Source organism: Piliocolobus tephrosceles, chromosome 6 (genome assembly GCF_002776525.5).
Source record: "Piliocolobus tephrosceles isolate RC106 chromosome 6, ASM277652v3, whole genome shotgun sequence".
In the NCBI taxonomy this organism is placed as follows: Eukaryota; Metazoa; Chordata; class Mammalia; order Primates; family Cercopithecidae; genus Piliocolobus; species Piliocolobus tephrosceles.
In genome coordinates, this window is record NC_045439.1 from 54,802,991 (window position 1) to 54,825,436 (window position 22,446).

Below are 22,446 nucleotides of genomic sequence, written 5' to 3' on the forward strand. Positions count from 1 at the left end.
CAGGACTATTGAAGTAGAGTATGAACTTTGGGGACCTGGAAAGAAAGAAGAAAGTATATTACAAAGAAAAACAGTGGAGGTACATGGTAACTTACTGATTTCATTCAAACATTTACCAAGTGCCTATTATATATCACACTCTATGAAAGATGCCATGGACTCATAAACATGACCACGGTTTCTGCTCTCTGGGAGCTCAGAGTATGAAAGAACAGATAAACCATCTATTCTGATACATTGTGATATAAATGCAAAATATGCTATCACTAAATCTATAAAGAGAAAAATACTAATTTGCTCCAAGAAAGGGTATGAGGTAAGGGAAAAAACTGTCTGGAGCATCACGGAGGACTTCTCATATCTGAGCCAACTTACGAAGAGTAAATTGGTGTGAGGCAGGTGAATCATCAGGCAAAGACAGACACCTATGCATCTACTCATACCTACTGTACAGCCATGTGTTGCTTAATGACAGAGATATGCTCTGAGAAATGCATTGTTACAAATGCACCATTTGGAGATATGAGGGGTCCCTTTCAAGATGGCCAATAGGAACAGCTCCAGTGTGCAGCTTCTAGCAAGATTGATGCAGAAGATAGGTGATTTTTGTATTTCCAACTGAGGTACCTGGTTCCTCTCACTGGGACTGGTTGGACAGTGGGTGCAGCCCATGGAGGGCGAGCCGAAGCAGGGCAGGTGTTGCCTCATCTGGGAAGCGCAAGGGGTTGGGAGATTTCCCTTTCCTAGGCAAGGGAAGCCATGACAGACTGTACCTGGAGGAATGGTACACTCTTGTCCAAATACTGTGCTTTTCCCATGGTCTTAGCAACTGGCAGACCAGGAGATTCCCTCCTGTGCCTCGCTCAGTGGGTCCCACACCCACAGAGCCTTGCTCAATGCTAGCACAGCAGTCTGAGATCAACCTGCAATGCTGTAGCCTGGCGGGGGAGGGGCATCTGCCATTACTGAGGCTTAAATAGGTAAACAAAGTAGCTGGGAAGCTTGAACTGGGTGGAGCCCACCATAGCTCACAAGTCCTACCGCCTCTCTAGACATCACCTCTGTGGGCAGGGCACAGCTGAACAAAAGGCAGCAGAAAACTTCTGCAGACTTAGTCCCTCTCTGACAGCTCAGAAGAGAGCAGTGGTTCTCCCAGCACAGAGTTCGAGCTCTGAGAACAAACAGACTGCCTCCTCAAGTGGGTCCCTGACCCTGTGTAGCCTGACTGGGAGACACCTCCTAGTAAGGGCCGACTGATACCTCATACAGGCAGGTGCCCCTCTGAGATGAAGCATCCAGAGGAAGGATCTGGCAGAAATATTTGCTGTTCTGCAATATTTGCTGTTCTGCAGCCTCTGCTGGTGATACCTAGGCAAACAGGTTCTGAGGTGGACCTCCAGCAAACTTCAACAGACCTGCAGCTGAGAGGCCTGTTAGAAGGAAAACTAACAAACAGAAAGGAATAGCATCAACATCAACAAAAAGGATGTCCACACCAAAACCACATCTGTAGGTCACCAATATCAAAGACCAAAGGTAAATGAAACCACAAAAATGGGGAGAAACCAGAACACAAAAGCTGAAAATTCTAAAAACCAGAGTGCCTCTTCTCCTCCAAAGGATAGCAGATCCTCGCCAGCAATGGAGGATGAATGGACAGAGAATGAGTTTGATGAGTTGACAGAAGTAGGCTTCAGAAGGTCAGTAGTAAACTTCTCTGAGCTAAAGAAGCATGTTCTAACCCAATGCAAGGAAGCAAAAATCCTTGAAAAAAGGTTAGACGAATGGCTAACTAGAATAAACAATGTAGAGAAGACCTTAAATGACCTGATACAGCTGAAAACCACAGCACAAGCACTTCAGGATGCATGCACAAGCTTCAGTAGCCAATTCAATCAAGTGGAAGAAAGGATATCAGTTATTTAAGATAAATTAATAAAACAGAGTGAGAAGACAAGATTAGAGAAAAAAGAGTAAAAAGAAATGAACAAAGCCTCTGAGAAATATGGGACAATGTGAAAACACCAAATCTACGTTTGACTGGTGTACCTGAAAGTGACAGGGAGAATGGAACCAAGTTAGAAAACACTCTTCAGGATATTATCCAGGAGAACTTCCCCCAACCTAGCAAGAGAGGCCAACATTCAAATTCAGGAAATACAGAGAACACCACAAAGATACTCCTCGAGAAGAGCAACCCCAAGACATGTAATTGTCAGATTCACCAAAGTTGAAATGAAGGAAAAAATGTTAAGGGCAGCCAGAGAGAAAGGTCGGGTTACCCACAAAGGGAAACCCATCAGACTAAGAGCGGATCTCTTGGCAGAAACACTACAAACCAGAAGAGAGTGGGGGCCAATATTCAATATTCTTAAATAAAAGAATTTTCAACCTAGAATTTCATATCCAGCCAAACTAAGCTTCATAAGTGAAGGAGAAATAAAATTGTCTACAGACAAGCAAATGCTGAGGGATTTTGTCACCACCAGGCCTACCTTACAAGAGCTCCTGAAGGAAGCACTAAACATGGAAAGAAACAACCGATACCAGCCACTGCAAAAACATGCCAAATTATAAAGACCAATGATGCTATGAAGAAACTGCACCAATTAATGGGCAAAAAAACCAGCTAACATCTTAATGACAGGACCAAATTCACACATAACAATATTAACCTTAAATGTAAATGGGTTAAATGCCCCCAGTTAAAAGACACAGACTGGCAAACTGGATAAAGAGTCAAGAGCCAATGGTGTGCTGCATTCAGGAGACCCATCTCACATGCAGAGACACACATAGGCTCAAAATAAAGGGATGGAGGAAGATCTACCAAGCAAATGGAAAGCAAAAAAAAAAAAAAGCAGCAGTTGTTTTCTGATAAAACAGACTTTAAACCAACAAAGAACAAAAGAGACAAAGAAGGCCATTACTGAATGGTAAAGGGATCAATTTAACAAGAAGAGCTAACTATCCTAAATACACCCAATACAGGAGCACCCAGACTTATAAAGAGAGTCCTTACAGACCTACAAAGAGACTTAGACTCCCAATAATGGGAGACTTTAACACCCCACTGTTAATGTCAATATTAGCCAGATCAATGAGACAGAAGGTTAACAAGATATCCAGGACTTGAACTCAGCTCTGCACCAAGCAGACCTAATAGACATCTACAGAACTCTCCACCCCAAATCAACAGAATATACCTTTTTCTCAGCACCACATTGCCCTTATTCTAAAATTGACCACATAATTGGAAGTGAAACACTGCTGAACAAATGTAAAATAACAGAAATCACAACAAACTGTCTCTCAGACCACAGTGCAATCAAAGTAGAACTCAGGATTAAGAAACTCACTACCGCACAACTACATGGAAACTGAACAACCTGCTCCTGAATGACTACTGGGTACATAATGAAATGAAGGCAGAAATAAAGATGTTCTTTGAAACCAATGAGAACAAAGACACATCGTACCAGGACCTCTGGGACACATTTAAAGCAGTGTGTAGAGAGAAATTTATAGCACTAAATGCCATAAGAGAAAGCAGGAAAGATCTAAAATTGACACCCTAACATCACAATGAAAAGAACTAGAGAAGCAAGAGCAAACAAATTCAAAAGCTAGCAAAAGGCAAGAGATAACTAAGATCAGAGCAGAACTGAAGGAGAGACAGACATAAAAAATTCTTCAAAAAATCAATGAATCCAGGAGCTGGTTTTTTGAAAGATCAACAGAATAGACCGCTAGCAAGACTAATAAAGAAGAAAAGAGAGAAGAATCAAATAGACACAATAAAAAATGATAAAGGGGATATCATCACCAATCCCACAGAATTGCAAACTACCACCAGAGAATACTATAAACACCTCTATGCAAATAAACTAGAAAATCCAGAAGAAATGGATAAATTCCTGGACACATACACCCTCCCAAGACTAAACCAGGAAGAAGTTGAATCTCTGAATAGATCAATAACAGGTTCTGAAATTGAGGCAATAATTAATAGCCTATTAACCAAAAAACATCCAGGACCAGAAGGAGTCACAGCCCAATTCTACCAGCGGTACAAACAGGAGCTAGTACCATTCATTCTAAAACTATTCCAATCAACAGAAAAAGAGGGACTCCTCCCTAACTCATTTTATGACACAAAAGCCTGGCAGAGATACAACAAAAAAGGAAAATTTTAGACCAATATCCCTATGCGAAAATCCTCAATAAAATACTGGCAAATCGAATCCAGCAGCACATCAAAAAGCTTATCCACCACGATCAACTTGGCTTCATCCCTGGGATGCACGGCTGGTTCAACATATCAAATCAATAAACATAATCCATCACATAAACAGAACCAATGACAAAAACCACATGATTATCTCAGTAGATGCAGAAAAGGCCTTCAACAAAACTCAACAGCCCTTCATGCTAAAAACTCTGAATATAGTAGGTACTGATGCAACATATCTCAAAATAATAAGAGCTATTTATGACAAACCCACAGCCAGTATCATACTGAATGGGCAAAAACTGGAAGCACTGCCTTTGAAAACCGGCACAAGACAAGGATGCTCTCTCTCACCACTCCTATTCAACATAGTGTTGGAAATTCTGGCCAGGGCAATCAGGCAAGAGAAAGAAATAAAGGGTATTCAATTAGGAAAAGAGGAGGTCAAATTGTTCCTGTTTGCAGATGACATGATTGTATATTTAGAACACCCCATCGTCTCAGCCCAAAATCTTCTTAAGCTGATAAGCAACTTCAGCAAAGTCTCAGGATACAAAAATCAATGTGCAAAAATCACAAGCATTCCTATACATCAATAACAAACAGAGAGGTGAATCATGAGTGAACTCCTATTCACAATTGCTATAAAGAGAATAAAATACCTAGGAATCCAAGTTACAAAGGATGTGAAGGACCTCTTCAAGGAGAACTACAAACCACTGCTCAACGAAATAAAAGAGGACACAAACAAATGGAATAACATTCCATGCTCATGGATAGGAAGAATCAGTATCGTGAAAATGGCCATACTGCCCAACATAATTTACAGATTCAGTGCCATCCCCACCAAGTTACCAATGACTTTCTTCACATAATTGGAAAAACTACTTTAAAGTTCATATGGAACCAAAAAAGAGCCTGCATAGCCAAGACAAACAGCAAAAAGAACAAAGCTGGAGGTGTCATGCTACCCGACTTCAAACTATACTATAAGGCTACAGTAACCAAAACAGCATGGTACTGGTACCAAAACAGATATATAGACCAATGGAATGCAACAGAGACCTCAGAAATAACACCCCACATCTACAACCATCTGACCTTTGACAAACCTGACAAAAACAAGCAATGGGAAAAGGACTCCCTATTTAATAAATGGTGCTGGGAAAACTGGCTAGCTATATGTAGAAAGCTGAAACTGGATCCTTTCCCTACACCTTATACAAAAATTAATTCAAGATGAACTAAATACTTAAATGTAAGACCTAAAGCCATAAAAACCCAAGAAGAAAATCTAGGCAATACCATTCAGGACATAGGCATGGGCAAAGACTTCATGACTAAAACACCAAAAGCAATGGCAATAAAAGCCAAAATAGACAAATGGAATCCAATTAAAGTAAAGAGTTTCTGCAGAGCGAAAGAAACTACCATCAGGGTGAACAGGCAACATACAGAATGAGAGAAAATTTTTGTAATCTACCCATCTGACAAAGGGCAAATATCCAGAATCTACAAAGAACTTAAATTTACAAGAAAAAAACAAACAACCTCATCAAAAAGTGGGCAAAGGATATGAACAGACACTTCTCAAAAGAAGACATGTGTGCAGCCAACATACACATGAAAAAATGCTCATCATCACTGCTCATTAGAGAAATGCAAATCAAAACCACAATGAGATACCATCTCATGCCAGTTAGAATGGCAATCATTAAAAAGTCAGGAAATAACAGATGCTGGAGAGGATGAGGAGAAATAGGAATGCTTTTACACTGCTGATGGGAGTGTAAATTAGTTCAACCATTGTGGATGACAGTGTGGCAATTACTCAAGGATCTACAACTAGAAATACTACTTGACCCAGCGATCCCATTACTGGCTATATACCCAAAGGATTACAAACCATGCTACTATAAGGACACATGCACACGTATGTTTACTGCGGCACTATTCACAACAGTAAAGACTTGGAACCAACCCAAATGTCCATCAGTGATAGACTGGATTAAGAAAATGTGGCACATATACACCATGGAATACTATACAGTGATAAAAAAAGAATGAGTTCATGTCCTTTGTCAAGACATGAGTGAAGCTGGAAAACATCATTCTCAGCAGACTATCACAAGGACCAAAAACCAAACACCACATGTTCTCATTTATAGGTGGGAGCTGAACAATGAGAACACATGGACACAGGTCAGGGAACATCACACACCGGGGTCTATAGGAGGGTGGGGGCTGGGGGAGGATAGCATATCTAATGTAAATGTCGAGTTGATGGGTAGAGCAAACCAACATGACACATGTATACCTATGTAACAAACATGCACATTGTGTACATGTATCCTAAAACTTTAAGTATAATAAAAAACAACAACAAAAAAAGCACAATCTATCAGTGTGTGAACATTACAGAGTACACTTACACAAACCTAGATGATACAGCCTACTACATACCTAGGCCATATGGTATACAGCCTATGCTCCTAGGTTACAAACCTGTATAGCATGTTACTGCTGTACCAAATGCTATGTGCAAGTATAACACGATGGTAAGTATTTGTGTATCTAAACATAGAAAACATACAGTAAAAACATGTTATAAAATATAAAAAATGGTGCATTTGTATAGGGCACTTAATATGAATGCAGCTTACAGGGCTAGATGTTGCTCTGGATGTCAGTGAGTGAGTGGTGAGTGAATGTGTAGGCCTAGGACATTACTGTACACTACTGTAGACTTTACAAACATTGTACATTTAGGCTACACTAACTTTATTTTTAAAATGAATAAATTAACCTCAGCTTACTATAACTTTTTAAATTAATATACTTTTTAACTTTTTGACTCTTGTACTAACCCTTGGCTTAAAACAGAACTACATCATACAGTTGTACACAAATATTTTCTTTCTTCATATCCTTATTCAATAAGCTTTTTTTTCCTATTGTAAAATGTTTTCAATTTTTACTTTTTGAACTTTTTTTCTTAAAGGCTAAGACATAAACACCCCCATTAGCTTAGGCCTACACAGGGTCAGGATCATCCATATCACTATCTTCTAACTCCACATCTTGTGCCACTGGAAGGTGTTTAGATGCAATAACATGCATGGAGCTGACATCTCCTATGATAACAATGTCTTCTTCTGGAATACTTCCCGAAGGACCTATATGAGACTTTTCTACAGTAAACTTTTTTTTAATAAGTAGAAAGGCATTCTAAAATAATAGTAAATACATAAACCAGTAACATAATCATTTATTATCCAGTATTATATACTGTACATAATTGTATGTGGTACACTTTTATACCACTGGCAGCACAGCTTTGTTTATACTAGCATCACCATAAACATGTGAGTAATGCACTGTGCTATGATGTTACAATGGCTATGATGTTAAAATGGCTACGTCACTAGGTTATAGTAATATTTCAACTTCATTATAATCTTAAGGGACCACTGTTCTATGTGGGGTGAGTTATTGACTGAAATGTTGTTATGTAGTGCCTGACTGTGTTTTGGTAATAGTACTACCATCTACCAGACACTGAATGTAATGAAGGAGTCGAAAATAGTATATGATTCATCTCTAAACTGTACCACTTATATTGTCTCAGATGCATCCACTTTTGCCATCTCCACTATCACAGTGGATTATTACAACAGCCTTTTAATTGATTCCTCTACTTTCATTCTTAATTCCATCCACCTCTTCAGATTATAACTGTTCATTTGACCACTTTTTAAAATTCCCCCTCCATACATGATTTATTTAAGTTTTAAAAATTGCAGTAACAGGCCGGGCGCGGTGGCTCAGGCCTGTAATCCCAGCACTTTGGGAGGCCGAGACGGGCGGATCATGAGGTCAGGAGATCGAGACCATCCTGGCTAACATGGTGAAACCCCATCTCTACTAAAAAATACAAAAAACTAGCCGAGCGAGGTGGCGGGCACCTGTAGTCCCAGCTACTCGGGAGGCTGAGGCAGGAGAATGGCATAAACCCGGGAGGCGGAGTTTGCGGTGAGCTGAGATCCGGCCACTGCGCTCCACCCCGGGCGACAGAGCGAGACTCCGTCTCAAAAAAAAAAAAAAAAAAAAAAAAAAAAAAAACTGCGGTAACATAGATAGAACATAAAATTTAACCATTTTTCAGTGTATGGTTCAGTGGCATTAAGTACATTCACATTGTTGTGCAACCATCACCCATCACCTTTATCCATCTCCCGAGCCTTTTCATCTTCCCAAACTGAAACTCTATACCCATTCATTAAGCAATAACGGCCCATTCCTTCCTCTTCCAGGATCCGGCCACCATCTCTCTACTTTCTGTCCTTATGAATTTGACTACTATATGTACCTCATATAAATAGATTCATACAATATTTGTCCTTTTGTGACTTTCATTTAACATAATGTTTTCAAGGTTTATTTAAACTGCAGCATGTGTCAGAATGTCCTTTCTTTCTAAGGCTGAATAATATTCCATTGCATGCATATACCATATTTTGTTTATCCATTCATCCATCAATGGACACTTAGCCTCTACCTTTTGGCTATTGTGAAAGCTGCTGCTACGAACATCAATGTTCTGTATGATTTTCAAAAAATCATTTGAGAGCAAGTTGTGTAACACTCCTTTGCCCTAAGTACTTCAATGTATCCTTCTTTAAAGATGAAAATTCTCCTATGTAACCACAGTATAATTACAAAAATCATAAAACTGTATGTGTATACCATCATGTAATTTTCAGACCTTATTCATATTTTTCCAATCATTCCAATGAAGTCCTTTACGAAAAAAATCCAGGATTATGCATTATGTACAGATTTCATGTGTATTTAGTCTCTTTTAATCTTCACTTTTTTCCTTTGTCTTTCATGATATTCACAATTTTGAAGAATACAGAGACCAGTGATCTTATAGTGTTTCTTTATTATTAGATTTTGGTATGCATTTTGGTAGGATTACCACATAAGTGATGATGTTGCATTCTCTTCAATGCATTATATCAGGAGGTTCATGATGTTGATTTGTCCCATTACTGTGATGTTAACTTTAATGAGTTGGGCCAGGAGTGGTGGCTCACACCTGTAATCCCAGCACTCTGGGAGGCTGAGGCAGGTGGATCACCTGAGGTCAGATGTTCGAGACCAGCCTGGCCAACATGGCGAAACCCTACCTCTATTAAATTAAAAAAAGTAGCCGGGAGTTGTGGTGCGCACCTGTAGTCCCAGCTACTCGGGAGGCTGAGGCCAGAGAATTGCTTGAACTTGGGAGGCAGAGGGTGCAGTGAACCGAGATTGCACCATTGCTCTCCAGTCTGGGCAACAAGAACAAAATTCTCTCTCAGAAACAAAACACAACAAAAAACTTTAATCAATTGGTTAAAGTGGTATTTATAGTGTTTTCCCACCATTTAGTTACTGTCTTCCTATTGTATTTAAAGAGTATCACATAGAACAATATTTAGAGACTATGTAAATATCTTTTATTCTTCAAATTTCCTTGACTAGTTCATAATATCTACCAATGATTCTTACCTGAATAAATTATTATGATGGAGGAACTTCTTTTAAAAAAAGTACATCTGATCACACTATTCCAGAAAAACATCCACACTCCTTTAATACATAAAAGGTCTTTTATTGTCTAGCTCCACCTTCCCATCCTTGTATCCTTTTAGTCCCAATTTCAAACTTACGGTTTTGTCATTCTGAATTATTATTACGTTTTACATTTTATTGAAGGAGTCTCACTCTGTCACCTAGGCTGGACTGCACTGGCATGATCTCGGCTCACTGCAACACCCACTTCCATGGTTCAAGCGATTCTCCTGCCTCAGCCTCTTGATTAGCTGGGATTACAGGCGTGTGCCACCATGCCCAGTTAATTTTTGTATTTTTAGTAGAAACAGGGTTTCACCATGTTGGCCAAGCTGGTCTCGAGCTCCTGACCTCAAATGATCCACCTGCCTCAGCCTCCCAAAGTGCTGGGATTACGGGCATGAGCCACTGCACCTGGCCTGGTCATTCTGAATTATTTACAACTCTTCAAATAAGTGGTTCAGTTTTATATCTCTGTGCCTTTGTACATATTTTTTACTTTGCTTAGACTATGCTTTATGGCCAGATAACAAATTCCAACTCATCCTTCCAGACGTTACTAGAATGTCATTCTTTATATTGTTAGGTGAAGTGTCTCAGCAAGACAGAAAACTCTTTTTATTCTTGCATTATTAATCATACTCTATAGCATTTATTTACATATTTATTTCTCTCTTAAGAAAGACCATAACTTACTCAGATACATAGCCCTAGTGCCTACCGTAATGCCTGGTTCACAGGTTTTCAGAAAGTATTTGAATAAATGAGCAGTGAATTAAGGTTAAAGAAAGTACTTTCGTATGGTGGTGGTGTGTGGGATAGTGTGGGAAACAGCAGAAGTTGAAGCTGGAGGCAAGCAGTCATCAAATCATGGAGGCTTTGTATAAAATGCTGAAGAATTAGGCTGGCTATAAACTCTGTAATGTGATTCTATGTTTGAATGATTTCTTAAGTGACAGTGTAGAAAATGCATTACGGTGGGGCAAAGAATTCCAGTTAAAAGACTGTTGAACTTGACTGAGCTAACTAAACTACATTTTGAGGTTTTGAATCTAAACAATTGATAGAATGAGGGCCCCACTGACAAAAAATTTAAAAGCCAGGTCATGAAATGTATTGTTATATTTAAAATTTATTGCATCTAGGCAGAAATAAAGATAATAGGTGAGTTTTGGAATGTAAGAAGGAAATTACAGTCACCTATAAAGGTGACAGCTGAAACTCAGTAGAATACACTTGAGGTGTGAACAAGTGTAGAATGAGAGTCAACCTGTGATATGTTCACATTTAATAGTCAGAATTAGAAAGCACAAGAGTAAAGAAAAGGGAGATGGGCAGAGGAGAGAAACGTAAGAATCAGACTAGTCACAGAAAACAGCAGGGTAGTTTAGAGTTAAAAGGAAGAAAGTAGAGCCATTGTTAAATTCTGCAAAATGTCAGAAATGGTTAAGAAAATACCATTTAATTGAGTGACTGGTATGTCTCTGGTACCTTGCAAAGAATAGTTTTCAGATTGACAGAGCAGAAGTGCAAGGAGTTGATAGGAAGCAATACAACAGAAGCAGTGAGTATAGACTGAGAGATATCTGAAGCTAAGAGAAACCTGGAAAAATCTGTGTTGGAAGAGAATTCTCTATGAATGTCTCATGTTTTTGCATGGTCTGTATCTTCTGAGCAAAGGGGATTGCATGACAAACATCCTTGAATGCAAGAGATAGTGTTTACTTTAAGGTGAGAAGGAATATTCCTGACTGGTACAATAAAGGTAGAGAACATTGCCCTCCCTGAGGACATTCCAGGATAGTAAAGTCTCCCTCTCTCTCCTTGGTGAAGATTTGCTTACACTCCAGAATAAATGTCTATCTCTGTCTCTCTTTTTTTATTTCAGGGTTTTCTCTCCTGTAGCATTCCCCACTGAATGTGCAAGTAACATCCTCTCATAGTGCTGCCCTATGAATTTGGGGGCTTTGAGACTCACAGCAAAAAGACATTGCTTTTGTTGCCACGTTAGCCATGAGTGATAAATGGTCTTTTACTCTAACTTGTGGGTCTTGTGTTTTCTTTTCTTTTCTTTGTTTTTTTTTTTTTTTTTTTTTTGAGACTGAGTCTCCCTCTATCGCCCAGGTTGGAGTGCAGTGGTGTGATCTCAGCTCACTGCAACCTCCACCTCCTGGGTTCAAGTGATTCTCGTGCCGTAGCCTCCCAAGTAGCTGGGACTGCAGGTGCTTGCCACCATGTCCGGCTAATTTTTGTGTTTTTTAGTAGAGGCAGGGTTTCAACATGTTGGCCAGGTTGGTCTCTAACTCCTGACCTCAACTGATCTACCCACCTTGGCCTCCCAAAGTGCTGGGATTACAGGCGTGAGCCACCGCACCTGGCCTCGGTCTTGTGTTTTCTGTCAGTATATGTACATAAAACAACAGCAGTCTAATCTGTTAAATTTAAAGTAGGGTAAAAGACTCTTCATGGTTGAAGATTTAGCAATCTGTTGGTCAGAAATTGACTAAATAGAGGGAGAAGAAGAAGATGGAGAATGGAGAGACAACGAGAGAGAGAGAGTGAGAGAAGCAACAGAGAGTGAGTTAGTTTAATTGTCAGGAAGGCTCTAGACAGAAGAGGCATGTTAGTCCTGAAAAGGAAGACATTATTGAGTCAAGAAGGAAGAAAAGAAAATTAAAGAAAAACCTGGAGGTCTACATAGAAAATTTAAAATAATTTACAAACCAGCTCTTTGTTAAAATAAAAAAATGTGGATATAGTATGGATTCTGATATTTTGATATAGAGAAGGATGAGAGAATTTGGCAGATGGATTCTATTTTTTTCTAGGAAAGTAGCAGGCAAGGTCACTTCTTGTGAAAGACGTTAGATTTAAGCACAGGAATATGAAAAACATTTGGAACATATGAATAGAAAGGTTATAAAAGAATATATTGAGAAACAGCAAGGTCCAGTTAAAGTTAAGTAGTTGATAGTGGCTATAGTTAGCAAGATTTTCTGATTTTAAAATGAAAACAATCAAATAGGAAAAAATAATGAGCCAGGTCCAGTGGCTCACGCCTGAAATCCCAGCACTTTGGAAGGCTGAAGTAAGAGGATTGCTTGGGGCCAGTAGTTTGACACCAACCTGCTCAGCATAGCAGGGCTCTGTCTCTGCAATCAATCAATCAGGACTACAACCACACCTGTAGTCCTATCTACTTGGGAGGCTGAGGCAGAGGATGGTTTCAGCCCAGGAGTTTGAGGCTGCAGTGAGTTATGATCATGCTACTGCACTCCAGCCTGGGCAACAGAGGGAGATCCTGTCAAAGTTGTCAGAATCAAAGTGGAATCACTTATGCCAAATCTTAACAAAAGGGAGTCAGGAGGTCAAAAAGGAGGAGTCTTTTGCACATTTCTGTAATAAAAATGATTACAAGGATTCTCTGAAGAACACAACCTTGCATAAAAGTCACCGTAACCTTGCACAAAGAATACTTCTGTGAGGACATCTATCCAGCAACTGCATGTTCAGCCTTGGAACGACATCACTCTTTTATTAATCCTTGTGTCGAGGGGTAACCATTTCAAAACAACTATGCAACCTTTTGAATTTTGCCTTTAAAAGTTTCCCCTTGCCTTGGCCTCCCCAAATATGCCCATGATCCAGCTTAGCATATACAACCTGGATTATAATCATTCTCCTCATTCCTGAATAAACTTACTGTCTTTGGAAAATCTCTGTTATTTTAGGTTGACACATTACAAAAAGTTCAAATAACTAGGATGCATTTTTTTTTCATGTAGTAATTTAGAACTAGAAAATGTGGGAACTATTGTAGAGGAAGAACTCACTCTGGTGAATGAACAGGTTTGGCACCGCAAAAAGTCAAGGGATGAGGAATACTAGAATGGAGTGGGGAGAACAGAAGAGATAAAGTGACTAAAAGTCAGGATAAGGGTAAAAAACAGATAAAAGAATAAACTCAATATATATAAGGGAAAAGAGAAGACATCGGTCAGGAAATATAGCTCAGTTTTTGAGAGCTGGTCCAAGGGGTGGTCATGCTACTGGGTGGCTCAAACAGAAATGGAGGGTTTTAGAGCTCATAGAAACCACTGAATTGAGACATTAGATGGGTTATCAATAAGGGCTTTGAGGAAGATCATATATCATAGCAGACCAGGCAAGAAAGAAGAAAGTGCTGATTCACCCAGGAAGGTAGAAATTATTATTACAGCCAATGATGATCTAATCGGATGGCACAGATTTCAGAGATGACGATGGTATAACATTAGTAAGTAGTATTGGGAAGTATAAAATAGGCTGATCATTTTTCCCACAAAAGACATGAAATGTCATCTGAGAAAAGCTAGATTTCAGTGAAGGCATTTAAAAGGATCATGTGAAGAAGAGAATCAGGACAGGGTGAGAGGGATAATCCATAAAAATTACAGGTCATGGGACAATGGGTGTGAAAGAGAGAGTTGGGCTGGATGAGGAAAAAAAAATAAAGGTCAGCTACCATCCCAGATTTGCAGAACATGTTCCAATGCGTTATATAAGCATAACCAGGTGCTTAAATCACATTTGGATTATAGTAGGCTTAAACACAATTCTCTGCTATTAATAGATTCCAAGTATATTATAGAATATAGCTAACAGGACATGATCATGAGTTAAAAAATTAGTAATATGAAAAAATATCAAGCAATTATATATCATTTGTCAAGATACTGAAATAATTTATGAAACAATAAACAGAGGCTTTATGTAGATTTTTTTGAAGTTCAGAATGATAAATAATGTATCTAAATGACTTACTGATGTCAATTTACGTCATATGGGCCATATCTTTCTTAATACCAGAAAAAAAATGGATAAATGGGCCACGTATAAAAGAATATTATTCTATGAAAGTATAAAGAATTTTAAGGGTTAATGGCTATCAAATATTTTATATCATATAATCTACTTTTATCCCATATATAGTCTAGCAGATCTTCGTTTAGAAAATATTTAGGATTTTTGAATTATTGAAGATTTAAAATAATATTACTAGCATACTCAATTTTATTTTGTAATATTCAAACCATATACAAGTGATTTGAAATGATTTTCTCATTTTATTACTTTTAATTATTTATTTATTTTTGGAGACAGAGTCTCAGTCTGTTGCCCAGACTGGAGTGCCCTGCCAAGATCTCAGCTCACTGCAACATCCACTTCCCAGGTTCAAGCCATTCTCCTGCCTCAGCCTCCCAAGTAGCTGGGATGACAGGTGCGTGCCACCACACCCGGCTAATTTTTGTATTTTTATTAGAGACTGGGTTTCGCCATGTTGACCAGGCTGGTCTTGAACTCCTTACCCCAGGTGATCTGCCTGCCTTGGCCTCCCAAAGTGCTGGGATTACAGGCATAAGCCACCATGCCCGGCCAGATATTTCCATTTTAAAATGCAGACTTACACGTCTCCTTTAGTTCTTCAAATAAAGGAAAGATGAGAGTATTGCAATTATATTTTGTTTGTGACTATCACCTAATGTAATATTAATACAAGTATCCCAAGACTTGAGGAATACACAATGATATGAAATGTTTATGTCCCCTGCAAATTCATGTTCAAATAGTAACTCCCAATGTGATTAGTATCAGCAGGGGGGCCTTTGGGATCTGCTGGGTCATGAGGATGCAGCCCTCATTAATGAGATTAGTATCTTTATAAGAGAGATCCCATAGATTCCTCACCTCTTACAACATGTGAGGACATAGTGGGAAGGCACTGTCTATGAACCAGAAAGTGGGTCCTTATCAGACACTAAATCTACTGGCACCTTGGTCTGAAACTTCCCAGCCTCTAGAATGGTGAGAAATAAATTTTTGTTTTTTATAAACTACCCAGTTTATGATATTTTATTACATGAGCCTGAACACTAAGCAGACTAAGATAAGAGGGTTACACTGGAGCTTGTATGGTTTATTTTCACCCATGACATGTAGACCATGTTGCTTTGAAGATAGTAGGTACTGAAATACTTATAGAACAGATGCTTTTCTATGGAATTTATTTTTGTCAATTTAATTTTCCCTCTTTTGTTGATCTAAAATAGAAACTTTACTGGAGAGCATATCTAATATAAAATTTGAAATTGATGCAAAAATGAATTGTGGTAAACATAATCTCTTTTCCATGGTGAAGAGTGAGGCATACATATCCAATTCAGTAGATGACTTTCACAGAAGCAGTTATTCAATTTCCATATCAATTGCTTAAGTTCCTATAGAGAGTAGTGCACCATTCCCAAGCTTACCATTAATATTGCCTGCATATAAAATATGAAGCATTTAGCTACTTTAGCCATAAATTGAATAAATGCACTCTTCCTCAATGTTCACTTTCTTTCTTTCTTTCTTTCTTTGAGACGTAGTCTCTCTGTTGCCCAGGCTGGAGAGCAGTGACGCGATCTCAGCTCACTGCAACCTCCACCTCCTAGATTCAAGCAATTCTCCTGCCTCAGTCTCCCACGTAGTTGGATTACAGGCGTGCACCACCACGCTCAGCTAATTTTTAAAAAATTTTTAGTAGAGAAGGGGTCTCACCATGTTGGCCAGCCTGGTGTTGAACTCCTGACCTCAGGTGATCTGCCTGCCTCGGCCTCCCAAAGTGCTGGGATTACAAGCATGAGCCACTGCACCTGGCCAGATGTTCACTTTCAATGCCTATCATATGGTTAAGAACTTTTTTTTTTTTTTTTTTATTTTGAGAAGGAGTCTTGCTCTGTTGCCCAGGCTGGAGTGCAGTGGCACAATCTCGGCTCACTGCAACCTCCGCCTCCCGGGTTCAAGCAATTCTCCTGCCTCAGCCTCCTGAGTAGCTGAGATTACAGGCACCTGCCACCACGCCCGGCTAATTCTTTTGTACTTTTTAGTGGGGTTTCACCATGTTGGCCAGGCTGGTCTCAAACTCCTGACCTCAGGTGATCTACCTGTCTCAGCCTCCCAAAGTGCTGGGATTACAGGTGTGAGCCACCACGCCTGCCTAATAACTTTTATCTACTAAAAAAAATGTATATATTTTATCTACTAAGAAATATATATTTCTATATTTAATATGTAAATATAAGTATTATTATATAAATATAAATAATACATAAATATAAATAAATATATTTAGTAGATATATCTACTAAAAATATATATATATCTATATATTTACAGTAGCCTATTCTTGTTTCTAGGATTCAATATCTTCTTGCATCTCTCTTAGGGTCTTAATACCCTAATGCTTAAAAATTTTTTTCATTGGCCAGGAGCAGTGGCTCACGCCTGTAATCCCAGCACTTCGGGAGGCTATGGTGGGTGGATCGTCTGAGCTCAGGAGTTCGAGACCACCCAGGGCAACATGTTGAAACCCCATCTCTACTAAAAATACAAAAAAATTAACTGGGTAGTGGTGCACACCTCTAGTCCCAGCTACTTGGGAGGCTGAGGCAGGAGAATTGCTTAGGCCCCAGAGGCAAAGGTTGCAGTGAGCCGAGATTGTGCCACTGAACTCCAGCTTGGGCTACAGAGTGAGACTCTGTCTCAAAAAAAAAAAAAAAAATTTTTTTTTTCTTTCAGTCTCTTCTCTCTGCTTAGTCTGATTTCTTCTAAGCTGCTTAAAAATGACATTATACAAATTGGTATGGTTTAATTTACAATCAAATGAATTTTGATAATTCAAATAAATATTGAATATCCATATCTAATTTTGTCCCAACTTGAAATTCTACTAAAACAATAGTAAAGGGATTTTCATGAAAGACATAAGTCTGAGTAGAATAGGAAAGACTGCAATAACGAATGTTGGAAGCTAGAAAGCAGATGGGTGTATGTGCAGAAAAAGGTTAACATGGCAGGTTCGAGATTGCTATCCTTAGAAAGACTGCTTATAAAGTTGGCCTGTGGTTGGCATTTGGAAATTTGGCTTTCAGGAGGATTCCCACCATTCTTTAAATGATGAGTTGTGCTTCACTTTACCTAAAGTATTTGTGCAAATAATATAGTTTATACTGAATACCTGTTTTCTTTCTTGGAGTCTTCACATTTGGTATTTGTTAGGTAGAGGGTACCTACATGGCCATCTCCCAATAAAAAAAAACTTAGGCACTGAGTTTCTAATGATCTTCCATGGTAGACTCCATTTCACATGTGTTGTTACAACTCACTGCTGAATGAATTAAGCACATCCTGTGTAACTCCACTGGGAGAGGACTCTTGGAAGTGTGTGTCTGGTTTGTTCCAGGCTTTACTCTATGTATCTTTTCCCTCTGATTTGACTCCATGTCCTTTCACTATAATAAACTATAACCGTGAGTTTAACAATTGTGAGTCCTAGCAAATCATCAAGGCTGAAGGTGGCCTTAGGGACACCAAACACAATTTATGATTACCCAAGAAAGATGAATCCCAAGCTAGTAGTGAGAAGGGTTGAGAATAACGTGATTTCAGAATCTTCAAAAGGTACCTGGAGAATCAGGTACCAATCAGAGAGAACTGAGAAGTCGCGGTGGCTAAAACAGGGGTAGATAAAAGCTGTTTAAGAGCAGTTAAATCTCTCTTTCCCTAGTCCATACCCTGGGCAAATGTCTCTTTTTTATCCTGGCAGATATCTGGGTATTTATTCTCTGGAGAGGCCACCGAAAAGCCTTTGGTCAAAAGTATGAAAGTTAAATGCCAGGCACAGTTGATAGTTTAGCACCATACTGAAAATGGAGATGACTGGTATACACCAAGCATAGGGATTCTCCCCCACCCTAACCCTCTTCCCTGACTAGGTTCTCAAAATGCTGGTATAGACCTTTACTCTTTGAAAGATGAGGATTTTTTTTTTCATGAGGAATCTTAGCAGCCCAAGAAGAATGATCTAAACATACTAGCAACAGAGGTTCTGTAACAAATAGTTCAGCCAGATCACTCTACAGCGAAGCTCAAAGTGTACATATCTCACCCATAAGCTTAGAGTTTCCTTTTTTTTTTTTTTTTTGATTTGAGACGGAGTCTTGCTCTTATTGCCCAGGCTGGAGTGCAGTGGCATGATCTCAGCTCACTGCAACCTCGGCCTCCTGGGTTCAAGCGATTCTCCAGCCTCAGCCTCCTGAGTACCTGGGACTAAAGGCATGCGCTACCATGCCTGGCTAATTTTTGTATTTTTAATAGAGACAGGGTTTTGCCACGCTGGCCAGGCTGGTCTCGAATTCCTGATCTCAGGTGCTCAGGCGATCCGCCCACCTCAGCCTCCCAAAGTGCTGGGATTACAGGCATGAGCCACAGTGCCTGGCCTCCACTCTTAATCATGAGCAGAGCCAAGGATAACCAGATAGCTCAAAGTCTTTAATAAAAGAGGGCAGGCCGGGCGCGGTGGCTCACGCCTGTAATCCCAGCACTTTGGGAGGCCAAGACGGGCGGAACACAAGGTCAGGAGATCGAGACCATCCTGGCTAACACGGTGAAAACCTGTCTTTACTGAAAATACCAAAAAATTAGCCAGGCAGAGTGGCGGGTGCCTGTATAAATAAATAAATAAATAAAAAATAAAAGAGAGCAAACAAATAAAAAAATACAGATTTAAAAACTAAAACAGGAAAACTATCCTTAATAAACTTAGAGAGAGTAGGTAAGATATTGAGCTCATGAAACAAAAACATGATGCTGGTTAATAAAAAATTCAGATAATAAAAAGGAGCTTATGGAAGGGAATTGCATATGCTAGTAGAAATTTTAAAAAGTCTAAAGTCGGGCTGGAAATTGGAAAACTTCACCGAAAAGCAGAGAAAAAAGACAGATGCAAAATAGGAGAAATGGATCCATTTAAAAGGTCTAACATCCAAACGTTAAGAGCTCCAGAAAGAGAAACAAATGAAGAAGAAGGGGAGAAAATTGTGGGGAAAAGAGATTAGCCTGTTACTGTGTCTATATAGAAAGAAGTAGACATAAGAGACTCCATTTTGTTCTGTATTTGAGATGCTGTTAATCTGTGACCCTACCCCCAACCTTGTCCTTGCAACAGACATGTGCTGTGGTGACTCAAGGTTTAATGGATTTTGGGCTGTGCAGAATGTGTCTTTGTTAAACAAGTGCCTGAAAGCAGCTTGCTGGTTAAAAATCCTGCCCGTTCCTGGGCAATGGAACATCTCGGTGTAAAACCCGATTGTATGCTCTGTTTACTGAGATAGGAGAAAACCACCTTACGGAATAAGGTGGGACTTGCTGGCAAGACTTGCTGGTGCAATGCTGCTAAAAGGTTTATGGAGATGTTTGCATATGCGTATCAAGGCACAGCATTTTCCTTTGAACTTACTCATGTCACAGAGATCTTTGTTAATATGTCTTACTGCTAGCTTTCTCCCTTTGATGATCCTATTGTCCTGCCACTCCCTTATCTTTAAGATGGTAAAGATAATTATCAATAAATACTAAGGGAACTCAGAGACCAGTGCCGGCGTGGGTCCTCTGTATGCTGAGAGCCGATCCCCTGGGCCCACTTTTTCTTTCTCTATACTTTGTCTCTGTGTCTCATTTCTTTTCTCAAGTCTCTCCTTCCACCTAACGAGAAACGCCCACAGGTGTGGAGGGGCAGGCCACCCCTTCATAAAATCAAGTTAAAAATATGAGAATGTTTCCCTAAACTAAAAAATACATGTTAGTAAGTTAAAGGGGCTTGTTCAATATCCAACAAAATGGATAGAAAACAGACCCATTTGAAGATACATCACTATGAAATTTCTGAACACTGGAATCAAAGAATAACCTATTTTCAGAAAGGAAAAAACAAGTCACATATAAATAATAAAAAATCAGAATTGTATAGAGATGCTCACAGTAGTCTCTGACACTCTTTGTATTTCTGTGGTACCTTTATTGCTTTTTTTTGAGACAGGGTCTCACTCTGTCACCCACGCTGGAGTGCAGTGGCACCATCTCAGTTCACTGCAACCTCCGCCTCCCAGGCTCAAGCAATCCTCCCACCTCAGCCTCAGTAGCTGGGACTTACAGGCACATGCCACCATGTCCAGCTAATTGTTTTTTTTTTTTTCTTTGGTAGAGATGGTGTTTTGCTATGTTGCCCAGGCTGGTCTCAAACTCCTGGGTTCAAGTGATCTGCCTGCCTCAGCCTCCCAAAGTGCTGGGATTATGTACTTGAGCCACTGCACCCTTAAATTTAAATTCATCTGATTTTAAAGATAAAATCAGATCTTTATAGTTTCTAATTGTTCTTATTTGAATCCTGTATCTTCTTTTGTTTGCCTACTAATTTGCTTATATTTGCCAAGAATCAACTTTTCATTTCATTGATCGTGTGTGTGTGTGTGTGTGTGTGTGTGTGTGTGTGTGTGTGGTCTCAATTTCATTTAGTTCTGTTCTGATCTCTTTTCTGCTAGCTTTGGGTTTTGTTTGTTCTTGTTTTTCTAGTTCCTTGGGGTGTGACATTAGGCTGTTAATTTGAATTATCTTTTTTATATAGACATTTAACACTATAAACTTGCCTTTTAGCACTGCTTTTGCTATATCCCAGAGGTTCTGGTATCTATTTTCACTCATTTAAACAAATATTTTGATTTCTGCCTTGGTTTCACTGTTTACCCAAAGATCATTCAGGAGCAAATATTTAATTTCCAGGTATCTTTTTTTTTTTTTGAGGAGTCTCGCTCTGTCACCCAGGCTGGAGTGCAGTGGTATGAACTTGGCTAATTGCAACCTCCGCCTCCTGGGTTCAAGTGATTCTTCTGCTTCAGCCTGCCGAGTAGAGTAGCTGGGACTACAGGTATGCACCACCATGCCCGGCTAATTTTTGTATTTTCAGCAGAGATGGGGTTTCTCCACATTGGCCAGGCTGGTCTTGAACTCCTGACCTCAAGTGATCCACCCGCCTCAGCCCCCAAAGTGCTGGGATTACAGGTGTGAGCCACTGCGCCCAGCCTATTTACATAGTATTGAGAGTTCCTGTTGGTACTGATTTCTATTTTTATTTCACTGTGGTCTGAGAAGATGCTTAATATGATTTCCATTTTAAAAAACTTATTGAGACTCACCTTGTGGCCCAGAATATGGTCAATTTTTGAGAATGTTCCATGGCAGGTAAGAAGAATGTGTACTCTGTGGTTGTAGGTTAGAATGTTGTGTAAATGTCTATTAGGTTAATTTGGTTTGAAGTCCAATTTAAGTCCAGAGTTTCTTTGTTGACTTTCTGCCTCGATGATGTGTATAGTGATGTAAGTGGGGTGAAGTCTTTCAGCATTACTACATTGCTCTCTATCTCTTTCAGTACAACTTCATGGAAAAACAATAAGATTTCTCAAATAACTAAAAATGGAACTATAATTCCATTCAGCAATCTCACTACTGGGTATATACCCAAAGGGAAAGAAATTCTTATATCAAAAAGACACCTTCACTCCTATATTTATCACAGCACTATTCATAGTAGCAAAGATACAGAATCAACCTAAGTGTCTATCAATGGATGATTAAAATGTGGTATACATGGACCATGGAATGCTACTCAGCTATAACAAGTATGAAATTCTGTCATTTGCAGCAACATTGATGGAATTTGAGGCCATTATCCTAAGTAAAATAAC

The 22,446-nt window shown here is 39.3% G+C and overlaps 1 protein-coding gene across 2 annotated transcripts in view; it reads right to left on the reverse strand.

Annotated features, from left to right (window-relative positions):
- GPR137C (G protein-coupled receptor 137C) overlaps positions 1–22,446 on the reverse strand; it is a 93,716-nt gene that overhangs the window by 47,940 nt on the left and 23,330 nt on the right. The gene's annotated exons all lie outside the window — the stretch shown is intronic.